Here is a 14,636-nt window from a genome sequence, read left to right as displayed (position 1 = left end):
TAGCTGGTGGTTTAGTCAGAGAAAAACCTGATATATCCTCGTCCATTAAGACTTAGGACATGCCAGTTGACACTGGGCATTTATCAGAGGACTGAAGGAGGCAGTAGACTCCTCACTGGTGCAGCTCTAGGAATCTCCTCACTCCAAGGAGTGCTTACCAGACCTCTTCTTTTTCATGCATTGAGAATGTATATACATACATATGTGTTTGTATATATACGCATTTTAAGTGTCTATTTCCATGTACCTATGTAACACAATGGTTCTGCTAATAAGTTGCTTGAGTACAATCATGATCAAATAACTGCAACAGCAGCAATATTGCTTAGGGTCTCCCTTTGGTCATTCTACAGCCACAATATGATGGCACTTCGTCAACCATCATGGCATGGCTTTGTCCCAATCTGTCACTGCTGTAAGCATACAAACACAAAAGCCTCATGACCATCTTGAGGGCTAAACTGGTATCTGCTGAATGGAAAAGAAACATTCTTACTACAAAAAGAAGAAAACAAAGGAACTCTGATTCATCAATAAAAACTGAAAACGTCTTCCCCATTCTCCTCCACTTGGTAAAAGCAACGAGTTACCCTGAACGACTCAACTTGGCTAAAGTCCTACACAACTTTAAATTTTTTAAAATAAGACCATTTTCAGTCTGGGTGGTGGTGCCTTTCTCTTCTCCATTTTAATTTGCCAGGTTGTCCTGAAAGACTTTACTTGTCATGTCTTCATTCCTACTGTAGTTTCCATGACTGTTGAGATTTTTTACACATGAACGGATGGATGGGTTTATTTCCAGCAAAGGAAGATGGATGGGTTTGTTTCCAGCAAAGGAAGAGTTACCTCCTGCTGAGGGACCACAGGCAGCCTGCTACCTACACGGCATTCTATGAGCTTTGAGAGCATGTACCAAGACACGTGGACAAAAAACCCACTTATAAATGAAAGCCCCAAGTGTTAGCCTCTCACCAGGCAGAAGAGAGAAAAAGAGCTGCTAGAAAAACAACACTGGGCAATTTAAAGGTGAACATCTTGCAAACTAACATGTTAACCAGGCTCAGAGGAACATGCCAGTTCCGCCAAAACACGATTGCTGCACTAGTATTAAATGGATTTATTTAAACCAGTCTAAGCTTCTGCTTAGATACTGTCACACTGTGCAAACAGATCCCTTTGCAGATGCAAGTGGGAGGGTTAAAGCAGTCCCCAGGTCCAGCCATCCCTCCTGCCTGGGGGAGAAGGAAGATCAGCCACACCAGCACTAAGACAGCCATCCTCATTTAAACATCTCCCGTTTGAAGTTTAACGTGAGCTTTCTGATTTTTGCCCAAAGTAGGTTAGGGAGTGCTCACACAGTCCATTCTGTTAAGCAGACACATGTAAGATTAACAGCTGGCAGAGGGGCAATACCAAAAAGCTGGGGCAAAGGGGGCCTCTCCATATTTTAACTGCAAACAGCCGTTTGCAAAGTGGATGGCAGCGTGGCATCTTTGCTGTGCCTTATCTGAGTCACCCAGTAAAACCCTCAATGCAATTTTCTGCTGATGCAAGGAAAAGGTAAACCTACAAACTTTTTAAACACAAAAGGGTTTTACACAACCCTTTTGTAAGCAGGTAACAACCCTATGCAAGTAGAAGTCGTCATTTAAAACCTGACCAAAACTGCTTCTTCAACAAAAGATTATAGAGTTGTAGGATTTTCAAGCTTCCATGAAAACAAAGGAAACACAGGAGATCCAGTTTCACAAGTAGCTGAAGGACAACACTATTTCTATTTCTGATCCAGCAGCACAACCCAACCAGAAGATCTTGCTACATGTGAAACAAACCTTTGGGAAATCTTACAAAAACTCTGCGTTCCAGTAGCAAAAGCTAGGCGATAGCCAAAGAGAAGGAATAACGTGGGTAGCAAGGCATACTGTGGAGCTTCTCAAATCTGTGCTGGTGGACCACACCAGCTGGGAATTGCTTTGATGATGAATTTATCTGGAGTCTTGTTTGCCACTGTTATGCACTATACAGACACAATCATGTGCATAGCACTTACAATGAAGAGAGAGAGGAGAGGCTTTTGCCAGGGCCACAGTATTTACACTGGAGCATCAGTTATTCCACTTACGCAACAAAAAAGAAAAATATCCCCCAAAAAAAAAGCTAATCAGAAGAGAGAACCTGAAGCTTTGGTAGCACTTACCTTCACTGATTAAGAAACAGGCACGTACAATGGGGAGGAACCACAAGCTGAGGCACGTGGCTGGCTGGGTGACTCTGAACCTATCCTCAGCTGTCATCTCTAACCTTTACCAAACGCTATCGCTCAATCTCTGCTGAATTAGCGGTAAGAGAGCACCGCTCCTCCACTCGTTCACAGCAGGTCGGAGAACAATGCTGGAAAGCTGCCAAGGGTTCAGACGCAAAGAGAACGAAGAGGGGGAAACCCCCAAGAACCAAACCCCAAACCTGACAGCTGCTCGAGAGACTGCACAAGCCTAAGCACCATTCTCAGACTTTTTACTTGGGAAAAACTCCCTTCAAGCTTCAAGGGCGATCACACCTCAATAAAAATTAACTGCAAGTCAGACAATTTTTCCTCCAAGCTTTATGGAGCAAGCTCCACCGACAAAATAGCATACAAATAGTTTTATTTAAGGATTTTGAATTATATTTGTTGGTTTGGTTTCTTTCCTTTTCATTATTTTCAAGCTATGGAGCTTCAGTCATAGACTCACAGACCAAAATCTGACTGAGGTAGGTGCTGTGGGAAGGCAGCACAAAAAAGATAATTAAGCATAAGCAAAACCAGAAGCATATGTTCTCTCAGGATATGTTCTCAGCACAATCATTCATGGGTAACTAAAGAGTAGTGAATGCATTCCCACATAATCTCATAGCAGCAAGTCAGACGACTCAAAAAATTCCTCCCTATTTCCCTGCATTTTCAAACGATGAGGGAGAAAAAGGCTTTTACAAGATGCCACAAAAGGCTGGCGGACTCCATTTGTTTCACACAGAGTCGGTATCTGACTCTGAATACTGAAGACCTCACCGAGATGATTACAACACAGCAGTCCCCAAGGAAAGATGGTCTGGGTCGTCGCTGTTCCATTCCCCATGCAGTCAACACAGCTTTTGTACTCCTCGGCGCTCTATTTAAAGGTAATTAAAAATTACTTCCCTGCCTCAAAATTAATTCTGAATCCTCAGAAGAAGTTGAAAGCCTACTATTAATATTATATGACTGCTACAAAATCCTGGCTTTTTTCCTTCCGTTTGTTTACCTTATATATACACTAGGAATGCCTTGGTTTTGTTGAAATATTTGTGGGATGATGTTTGGTAGCTCTCATCAATTAATTAGCGGGCAGGACAGGAAAGATACTCTAAAAAGTTAGTTTCTGATATGATAGCGATGCTCAAGGAAGTGAAAAAAAAATACATGAACAAAAATAACCCTCAAAAGTGAAAACTAAAATCAAAGACAAGGGAATGCTCCCTTCCCCACAGCCCCCCCAAGGGCATTTTCTTCCACAATGAAGCAGTCTGCAGGCAGGCCTTCAACAGCTGAAATACTCTGCTGCATTTCTAAGGTTGTGGGATTCAGCCAGAAGGCTACAGGTTTTGCTAGAGAAAGAAATGCAAGATCCCCTCTTGCCTTGCCTGACTTACTATGGTCATGGAGACTTACAGGCTGCGCTGGATCTGACTTTCTATAACCAAAAAAAAAAAAAAAATCAAACAGAAATAAACAAGGGCATAAGCCCATTTGGTTCCCTTTTGCAGTAATTTTAATGTCTTGAAAACTTGGGTCAATCCCCCCTCATACATATTTTTACCAAATTTGACTTCCACTTTGGGAAAAAGCTGAGAAAAAAGAGGCGGCCAGGGGCTGGAAGAGAACGCCGAATCGCCTGGAAAATGAGAGATTAACACAGATGCCTTTGTGTTAACAGAAAACACACAACGAAACGCGACAGCGTAGAGCACTGCCAGGGAGCCACGAGAGCACAGCAAATAAGATGCTGCAGCAGTCAGCCAGCACACGCACCGGAGATGGGGATTTTTGATTCAGGAAAAAGCTCTGCTTGTTTCTATTTGAATATAAATGTCCTCCGTGGAACCAAAGTACTCTCCAGGCTTGGTATCCCCCATAAGGCGGCTGCTCTTCCCCCAAGAAGGCATTAGCCAGACTGACTCTTTAAAATAAACAGCTGGAATATCACCCTAAGGGCCAAATACAAAGGGGGTTTGCTGGCTGAACCAGAACTAGCTGAAATGAAGACCAGATTTCTGCTCTCCGGCAAGGGTGGTGGCTTGACTCAGTGAGTTTTTAAACTGCTTTAGCTTCAAGGTGACTTCACATGGCTCAGGTTTGCCTGGGTGGGAGGAGAGAAAACTGGAAGGTCATTTCCCTTTTGTCCTTGTTGCCTGCTGCCACTGTCCCCCATTGCACGACCTTGCTGGGACAAGGCACAAGGTCACAGCTGTGCTGTGCCAAGCATCCATCTTCTACTTAGGTACCAGAGAGGTGCACTGCCTTTCACTTATATGTATTGAGGCACAGCAGGGCTGGCAAATTTGTATCCTCCCTTGAAGTTATTCTATGCATAGAGGCTGCAGTAAATATTTCCCTTTTATTTCTTCAAGTTTGCAGTATTTGCTCTTCCACTTAGTAGAAACTAAAAGCCCCCAACATGACCTAGTATCCTAATTCACATGGTCTTAATCTTTTAGGCTGTTGCACAGGTCCATTCAGTAAAGTCCGCAACAGATAAAACATAACCCCAGAGAGTAATAGGTTTATTTGTAGTAATTCACAGTTCTTAAATAGAAGAAACTGAAAAGTAATTGGAGGGGGTGGGGAAGAGGGAGGAATGAGAAATAGGACAGCACACAAGATTTGGCTGTCAGCGCTGCAGGCATCAGCTACAGCCTGAGATAGTACGTTTGCATGGAAAAGCCCCAAGGAAAAGGGCACGCGGTGCTGCTTATAGACTGCATTCATACCTAAAAACCCAATGCAAAATGAATCAATACCTTTATCTACCCCAAATGCACGGGCATTACTCGACTTCTCCGCACTTATTCACATAAACCCTGCACTTAAGATTTCTTATTCGAGTATTCAAGTATTTGCCCAACTCTGTAACACAACAGCATAAGCCCTGGCTCATCACACCCCACTCGGCAGCTACAAAGCGAGCCCCAAACACCGAGATTTGTTTGCGACAGCACCACTCACCATTCCCAGACACCTTCTGCCACTACCCAAAGAACCACAACCCATTTGACTTCTTTTCAGTAAGCAAAAAAACCATAATAAATGAAGAACTAAACTGAGTGTTGGTCTGAGCAGGACACGCATCATTAGCATGCTAAAGGTTTTGTACTGTTTCCAAGGTATGAAGATAGGGGCTTTGCTCCAGAGTCAGCAAAACAATAAGGTGTTTTTAAAACATAAGCAAAGTGAGTCTCTCCAATTCCCCACGACTTTGGGCACTTTGACCAAGGGCACCACCATCTTTCAGCTTTATTCCAGCACACCATGCTGTGTTCCTCGCAGGTCAGAACTGTCTTCAGACTCCACTAAATCCACTGTTATTTCCTGTTCTTTAATCTATCAGCTTAATAAATCCGCTCCATTACTGTCTCACTTGTAGAGGCAGGCAGCAGACTGTGCAACACAGCAGATGCAGGAATTTTATTTTTAAAAAAGGCAGTGGTGGGAACCTAAGCAAATGGCTTTTATTTGCGTCTATCTGGGATCTCAGAATGCGTGCATGGAGCTGCTGGGGCCAGCCAAAGCAGTAGCAATGGTTGCCTAAGCTCCCCACGCCCCTCCAGGAGGAGTTCTCCTCATCACTGTGGCCATCCCAAACCGCAACATGCCTCAAGACTGTTTATGGGATCATACAGTGGTAGAGAGTTGGGTCATACCCAAAGATCAAACCACAGGGGATCCTGCCCCATGTTACATAAATATTGCTCAGTAGGACATGCGGATAGAAAGCCATTCTGAGCTCTTCCCGACTCTGCCAGATATCTCTCACAAGGCTTTGGAAAGCTCAGGTTGAAAGAGTAGGAATTCCAATAGATGTGTCAGCTGTTTCATTGCTCTTCAAGACTACGTAGCATTCCTCGCATTCTGTACGACAGCATGAAGCAGGGAGCCGTAAAGGGTACATCCTAGCAGCGTAAAGCTGTGTCCATCCTTCCTAACACCTGCTAGTGATGGAATCACTGCACTGAAGCCATCCAGGGTCTGTCTGGACATGCCTTCTCCCTATGCACTTTCTCCACCAGCTGTATCAGTGCAAGGAAGGCATCATCTAGATACACTATGTATCTTTCTGGAAGCCCTATTCCATTTAATTCCCCAAACAAGGTTACGCAGGGCACCATGGAGGGCACCTTGCAAAACCTGCAGAGCAATGGCTGCTGTTTTAAGAGTAGTGGGTCTGCTCGGTCTGTTAAATGTCATGCGACTGCACATGCATCTATGTATGTCTGTGTACCTATGAGCACCTGTATGGAAACCCAAAGGAAAAACAAGGAATACTTAGAAAAGAGCCTAGTGCAGTTAACTGCCCTCTGACATTCCCAAGCTCTGCCTCTGAACCTCTCCTGCCTACAAAATCCCACTCCAGGCTGTAGTCTTCAAAGGGTACCGAGTGCTCCGCATACAGTAGTTTGCACTCAGCAGTGCAATGATTTGTAATTTCAATGTGCTTTTATCATTCTTCTTGCCATCCCAGATTTTAGAGCTAGCAAGGAACCTCTCTAATTCGACCACTTCAGGGGGAAGCAGAATCTCCTTCTTCACGGGCTTATGTGATAATAGAGTATCTTAATTTTCAGTAGTGATTTTCTTCTCCTGTTGTTTAACACTGGAGAGGAGCTGTTGAAAGAAGCAAGCAAACAAGACAGACAATAGGAAGGGCACATTTCACCTAAGCATTCATCAGCCCGTTTTCTGGAATGAGAGGAAAAGCAAGGCAAAGAAGAGAGGAAGGAGCATCACATTTTTGCCTAAGCACAGGGATGAAAGGTGAGCTTTATAAACGTAAATTCTTTACAGCTTCCAACAAGCACAAGGCTTGTTTTTGCACTAGGGGTGCTCAGTTTTAAGTTATTTTCCCTAAGCTGGAGATTTACTTTCTAGGATATCTAAAAGCTGCTGAAGTGGAAACTGAGAGTCTGGAGAGGTCTCGGTATGGATCGGTTAAGAGGAATCTCCCTCATTTGGTCATAAAAAGAAAGCGTTAATGTGCAGGGCAGGGACTGCACTTTGTGTTCGCACTCTGCTTAGCGCAGGGTGGTCTTAGTTTCTTAACCCAAGGGTTTAAAGGCAGAAAAACCCCCAAATCACCAATAAACAATAGATACTAAGGCAGATAAATGAGGGACTGGAACTATTTGTTAAATAAGCATGAAAAAGGGTACCAGAATTAACATCTACAGGACCTTCCATATGCTACGAAATAATTATGAGGGCCGGGATTAAAATGTGAATGATCAAGAAACATTCATGAGAATTCAAGAAAGACCTCGATGTATTCAGGGGGAAATAATAGCTCTGCAATTCAGTTGCATCTCTCATTAAACATTGTTAAAAACTCCATGAAAGGGAAATGAAGTTAATTGAATTTAAATCAGCTAATAAATATTCTTTTGGATACTCTTTTCTCAGCAAAAGAGTAAAAATGAACAATGCCAGTAGTGTGTATTATCAATGTTAAAAACTTGACCCTTAGAACAGCAAAAGAAAGAGGAATTTACTATACATGAGTATGCTAAGCATAAACCTTGCATTTTGCTCCTGGCTGGGACTATTCTTCTAATTAAATCTTCTGGTAAACTTTAAGAAATCCTTGATGACTGTAACAAGGTATACACAGTGCTGTAGATGGGAAACATTTATCTTCTAACCTGCATTAATATTTTCTGCCCTGTCTGTATAACCGCAGACAATTCTGGTAGTCATACAAACACATACTTACTCCTGAGCATCTCCAGGAAATTGCTTAATAATGACAAATGAACAAAAGTCATGCAGAATAAAATGGAAAATCAACTCATGCTGGAATTATACTTTACAGAATTAATTTGGGAAGCATGCTGTAATGCCAGATTTGATCCACGCAAGCAAATCTCACAAGTCTGGGCCAACATCTGGCTTCTTATCTGAACTTTCCAAGCTGCCTCTCGGTTATACAAAACTGGCTTGGATATTTTATGAGAACAAGCTCTCTCAAATTTTCCAATACTTTCTATCTTCAGGGATGCCAGAACTACCACAAGAATGTCTTTTTCCTGGCACTTTGAATTGGACTGATTCAGACCTCACTGATAGGATATGCTACAGGATAACTTATACCAGGAACGATGCTTTATTTAGGAGTAGAGGTTTTGTTATGCCAAGCCAACCCAATCATCTCTTCAGTCTGATAACCTGCTGACCGCGGCCTTTGCCTAGTCCTCCAAAGCAAAAATTAAAACAAATTTTTTAAAAAAAACAAACAAAACCAAGAAAACCCCACCACAAAACCCAGCAAAACAAACAAGCAAAACCATGACCACAAAGTCATGGTAACCACCAGTGGAGCGGTCTGGAGTGAATCAAGACTCTCTGTATGTAATCCTTAATGCTCATACCTTAAAAAGTAATTAATCCTATAAACCCAAGTCATGTCTATTGTGAGAAACGCGCTCACCATATTGAATTTCAGTCGGTGGAGCAAAAAATATTTATTACAGCGCTGGGAGTTACACAGGGGATTTCTCCCCCACTATGAACTAATGCAGACAACAGTGGGTGTTCGTCTAACAGGGACAATTAGATGTGAAATTAACTTACTCATTGAAATCAGTGAAAAATCATCAAATTCAACCAGTTTGCTGGCATTTCTCTAGATCAGGATATAAGTAGTTAATCAAAGGAAAAGAAGTGGCCTTCCATTCTTCTTGGAGAGAATTCTAACCGAGTATTTTACAGAAAGAAAAATTAATATAGTGGTGAAAAGAAAACCAGCGGTACTGGCTTACAGAGGGGCTGGATGAGCACATGCAAGCTGGGTTAACGCGCTTTCTGGAAGAATGCTTAACTTCTATCAGCTTTCTGATTTTCTTTGCAGTCAAGACAACTAAATTTCATAGTTTTTCTTCCAACTTTCTCCTTTGAATGGACAGCGCGGGAAGTAAAAACTTGGTACCAAGTCACCAGATGAGGAAATTTTGGGACTCAAGTTACACTTAATTAAAGGAGAGTCATCCTTAAGCCCGCGTTGTAAATGTTTGTCAATGTTTTCCTTGCATGCCCTCCAATAAACCAATCATGCCGAAGACAGTCAAACTGTCTCCAATTTTTAAAGCAGCCACTATGAATCAGAATAAAAATATTCCTCCCTATTTAGCAACAACATACCGTCTTGGAGCACTTATAACTCCACCTGTTCTGCAGTAAGAGCACGTCTAATTTATATAAACTCTGGTTTATTCTGGGATACAAGAAGAAATCCACCAGAAGAAAGATTACATGTTAAGACATCAAACTACCCGGGAGAGGCACATTATTGTACCATCATACATCATACTATTCAGTGGTCTCTTTAATCAGACTTTTCATGAACTGACCCACCTTGTACCTGAAGAGAGGAAGTGGACAATAATCACTAGGATACAATAATGCCATAAAACTAAGTTCAAAATCGCTACTTGTTTATATTCTTGGAACCGCATTCTAAAAAATACTTTAATCCCAAAGAAATTGATTAAACCCAAACAATAAGCAAACAGGAGATCCTGGACTGAAGAACTGCTGGAGCTGATCCAAAGCAGCAGTCTCTCCCCTGACCTGATCACCCTCGGCCCTTCTAATCTGTTTGTGCATCACCTACAATTTCAGCAGAGCTGCGCACCCCTTTGAAGTTGCTCTTCGCATTTAGGTAAGTACACAATGTTGTGTCTATTACAGGAGTAAGCAAAGGAAGAGGTAACTACTGTCCAAGAATATATCTTTTTTTTTTTTTTTTTTGGCTGATAATGGCTGGAACTTAAAGCAGGAAAACACCTCGAGCCTGTTGCATTCTAGCTTTTTCTGAAGAGGAGAATTCAACATGGATCCAGGGACACAAAATAACAGAGTCAATGTAAACCAAGCAATATTTCTAGCCCTGCCTGCTGTGCTCACTGCAGGAAAGCGTCTTCCATCACATTCCTCCTCCCATCCTCCCTCACTGCATGACCAGAAAGGCATATGAGATGCTACAGCATTTGTTTTACAGAATAATGCAGAATAACAGTGTGTATTTTGGCTGCCAGCAAGGTAAGTGTTCATATTTTCCTGGATCACAGACTCCTATGAGCTAAAGCTATTAATTCTTCCAGCCCATTTCCCTCCCTATCAGCATCTAATCCAAACTTGCAGAGCATGACTGTCCCTTCCAGCAGACCGCACAGAGGACTTGAGAAGTTGACTCCAAGCAGGGGAGTTGGCCTGCTAACTAAAGAGCCTTGTTTCCAAAAACTTCATCCTAATCCGTGGGCACGGTTCAGGCAGGGAATTTGTGACCCTAAGCTGCCAGCCCTGCAGGACATTTTTCAGGGCTCTCTATGAGCTTTGCAAAACCCCAACCAACAACGCTACAGGCATTTTTCATGGAAGGTTATTCGGCTTCATTCCATCAAGAAGCTTTTCTTGACGTTCAAGTCACCTTCTCTTTTGCAGCCCGTTAAGTCTAGTTGCACCCTGTTGCAAAGGTTAAGTGATTACCTCTTGAGTATCCACACCTGGATTGTTGGTACCTCTGGTTCTTAGATAATCTATCTATATTAAGCATTTTTAATCATTCCTCAGAAATCAGTCCCTTTGCTTTCCTAATCAGCTCTTTCTCTTTCCTCTCAAACTTTCAAAGGGCAGGCGCCCTATATTTAAGCCAGGGAGGTGGATGCATCCACACTGCCCACGTAAAGCCTGTTATTCTTCCGTGCATAACCCGGGTATCACGGACAACTGAGCTGCCTTGTATTACTGCATTGCTGCAGCAGCCATGCCCGACCACGGGCCCTTGATTTGCTTCAGCCCTGTGACTTTGCCTGTGCTCTTTCATGCCCAGTACACACGTTAACCTATCATTCGTTTTATTTTCCTGTTTCTATCCCTCAGTCTCCTCAGATTGTTCTGCACCGTTGGACTGTCTGCAGAGGCAGAATTCATTGCCAATAACTGCAGACACACAAGTTTTACACATGAAAAGGTGTAACGCACTGAGCTCTTCTGATGCCTTTCATGTTCTTTCCTCGGTTGTCATCATCCTGGCTTCTACATCACGCCGCCACTGAGCATAAATACATTTTATTCTTATACAGGAGATGCATCACCAAGTTTCCCCCAAAGAGTTGCTGCTTTGTCTGCTTGCACAAGTGGCATAAAGGGTACCTCCCTGGTGATACCCAATATCTTTCAGATCACAACTGTGCCCCGAACCACTCGTCAGCCTCCCAAGCAGATTGAATTTCAGCCTGAGAGACACAAAGGAGTATATTGTGGCTAGCTGATGGGCAGGAAGGGATTTGGGGTTTGCAGTTCCTGTGAGTCTTCCAGCAGTCACAGGGTAATGTGACAGAAAATAAACATCTTTCAAGTGAAAATAGCTCGGAATAAAATTGATGTCCCCTCTTTTTTTCCTGCACCTGTCTTTGTTTCAGATCCATAATCATTACAAATAACAATCTTTAACCCAATTGTCCGAGCAAGGGAATGGCCGGCATCATTATGTGGCATTTTCCGAGTTAGTTTTCAGGTTTCGTTTAGCATTCCGCACTGGTCCTACAGTTTGGCTGGCCTGGAAATTTTAAATGCAAATGTATTTGCGGGGTGGCATGAGAGAACAATATCAGAATTTTACCTCACACCACAGCTCCTCCCTCAGCTCCGTTCGACTCCCTTTTCCTCCCTCCCATATACACAGATTTTGCAGCTACTAAACAAAAGGCTTAAACAAGAAAATCTTTTCCTATTATTTTTTCCAACTGAAAGACTTTCTCTGGTCCTTCTGCTTAAAGAGACCTAAACCACAGTTTAAATAATGCTTTAAAATCGCCTACGACTTCAACTTGAGACGCAGAGCAGGCAAGCAATTTCTTTAATAGCAGGGAATAACAGCACTTAATTCAAATCATCCCCATACAGCATTTTCCGTCTTCCAAGGGCTGGAGATGCACTAGCTAATTAATTACTGTTTTCTCCACAACCCAAACTTGCCAGTCTTATCCTAAGAAACCAGGGGGAAAGCAAACGCCACCGAGAAGACGTGCTTCTGGACAAACATTTGTCATTTTCTTCTCTTCTTTGTGCTCAGTGTCAATGAGTCCCGGGCCACAGATGTACGCAGATAATTACCAGGTCTCATAATTCAACAATTCCTTGAGAGGCTGTGGCCAGGGCTATCCGAGAGGCAAATTTTTCATCGACATTAATATGGTGGCATTTATCTAGCAGTGATGTTGAAACGCTTTGAACACTTAAGCTACCAGAACCAGACCTAATCGTTTTCTTTTGGTGCAAGGACGTTCTTGCCCATGCGTGGGACCAACTATTTGCGTAAATCTAGGCACAACCTGAACACATGAGATCAGAATATGTTCTAGAAATTGTAGTGCCACTAACGTGCAGCAAAAAAGCTCTGATTTTTCCCTTTTAAGAATAGCCTTCTGGTTTGCATTTGTGGTTTATTATCAAACACACACGCAAGAGTGACGCTTCAAAGGAAAATAAAGAAGTAGGCCAGAAGGTCAGTGGGTACGAATGGTCAGAGCCTTCAGCTCTGGACCAATCTACCTTGTTGCAGTTAATATCCATTACAATATTTAACTCAATTGTTGAAATGGGGAATACTATTTTTAGTCATTACCTATTATTTTTGTTCAAAGAGTAAGTGCCTCTTACAGTTCTATTACTGATCTTGCATTTTATCGTGTGTATTTATGGAGCTGTTCATTAATCCCACTAGCTTTTACATTAAAAAAACCCTAACTATTAAAGTAATTTTATTGGTTGTCTTTATTGTGGCTACTTTTTACAACTATAATTCTATCTGTCATAAAAATTAAAAGGAAATGCCTCTAGAATGGACATGGGGGGAGGGAGGTATGACTGTAACCCAAGGACCAGATTTTCTGAAGTGCTCAGGGCTTGATTTTCTTTAACTGTTGAAGACTCAGAACTTGGCTTACAGAGCTACATTTCCCTCAAGGTCCCCCAAAGAACTCTGGATACAGAAGTTTGAGAACTGAAAAGAAAGATGCGAAAATCTACCAATTTACTCTGGAGCCTAAACACAATGCTAGGAGTGCTCAAAATCTGGCTCTGTCTTGGGTGATGAGTACTTTTGGAAATTCCTCTTACACTGTCTGCTTTGCAGTGTCTTTTTTACTGCGTATCCACTGGGGATGTGTCTTAATTCCATATTCCTTCCAGAGTCTTCCCCTAATTAGATTATTAATGAGAAAAAGAAAGATGAAGCATTAAGTCATTCAATCAATGGTGTATATTACAAATATGAAATCCCTGTCAATACATGTTTCACAGTAAGTCACATATTAATAGACTATCATAGAGAAACTAGGATTGTACGCAGCATTCCTCTAACTCCCAGAACTAAGTTTTGGACACGCTACGCTTCAGCAAAGAACAGTTTTGCTGGGCAGCACCACAGCTCTACATCCAACTATGCACTAGATGCCAAGCGTGTCCAGTATTCTACAGCTGGCCTATATGGAACTATTCCCTTTATTCAAATTGTAAGAAAGCTGCCTAATCATCACTTTATAATCTTATTTTTTCTAAAAGCTAACAGGTGTGTGAGACAGAAGAAATGGAAAGCATTTATTTTAAATGAAGCATCAAAATTTAGTTTAGACCTATCTTTCCGTTATTAATCAACATGCTGGTAAATGCAAAAACTGATTGTTTCCTGTAATTTAAAATGAAATGCTTAAAAGTATGCTGGCTGGAAACGATGAACATTAGGAAAGCTAAATCATTTCCTCGATCTTTTTTCTAAGGCTGTCTCTTTTGTTGCTTTTACAATATTAAAACACTGGCATACCTCCAACTTAATGTATTCTTGAAGAAATGAAGACACCGGACCTTTACCAACCGTCACTTACGAGCTGCCAAAATTAACAGCGACTGCGCGCACATACACGCATACAAAAATTGAAACGGACAAGCCCATCTTCTGCAAAAGCTATCAGAGATCATACACTTCGGGGTGGAAACATGCAAAATCATTCTGCAAAAAAAAAATTAATAATAAAATAATCTTACTCATGCACATAGATCTTACTTGCGTGAATAAGGCTTACAGCAGTCAACCCACAGGAATCCCATTTAGTGTCAACTCCCGTTACCTGAGATAGCTATTTCGGACTATAAGAAAAGGAGGTGAGCGGCTGCACAAACACGAATTTAATAATCGCGTAGTGTGCAAAAACCACTGCGAGCCCGAAGTCTGGAATTAAGAGATGGCCCGAACGGCTGCCAGGGCTACACTTCACCGCACTTCACAGCAATAAACAAAGCCGGGACCCCCCCTCACACCACGGGCACCGTTCCCCCGCAGCCCACTCCCCCC

The 14,636-nt window shown here is 42.2% G+C and overlaps 1 protein-coding gene across 1 annotated transcript in view; it reads right to left on the bottom strand.

Moving 5' to 3' along the window:
• Positions 1-14,432, bottom strand: part of PRR5 (proline rich 5 (renal)) — a 97,899-nt gene extending 83,467 nt beyond the window's left edge. The window contains exon 1 of the mRNA XM_009879713.1: positions 14,349-14,432. The gene's annotated coding sequence lies outside the window, so the exon portion shown is untranslated. The remainder of the gene's footprint in view (positions 1-14,348) is intronic.
• Positions 14,433-14,636: the final 204 nt, after the last annotated feature.

The sequence above is a fragment of the Charadrius vociferus genome, unplaced genomic scaffold (assembly GCF_000708025.1).
Source record: "Charadrius vociferus isolate BGI_N301 unplaced genomic scaffold, ASM70802v2 scaffold90, whole genome shotgun sequence".
NCBI lineage: Eukaryota > Metazoa > Chordata > Aves > Charadriiformes > Charadriidae > Charadrius > Charadrius vociferus.
This window is presented reverse-complemented; position numbering and strand designations above follow the sequence as displayed.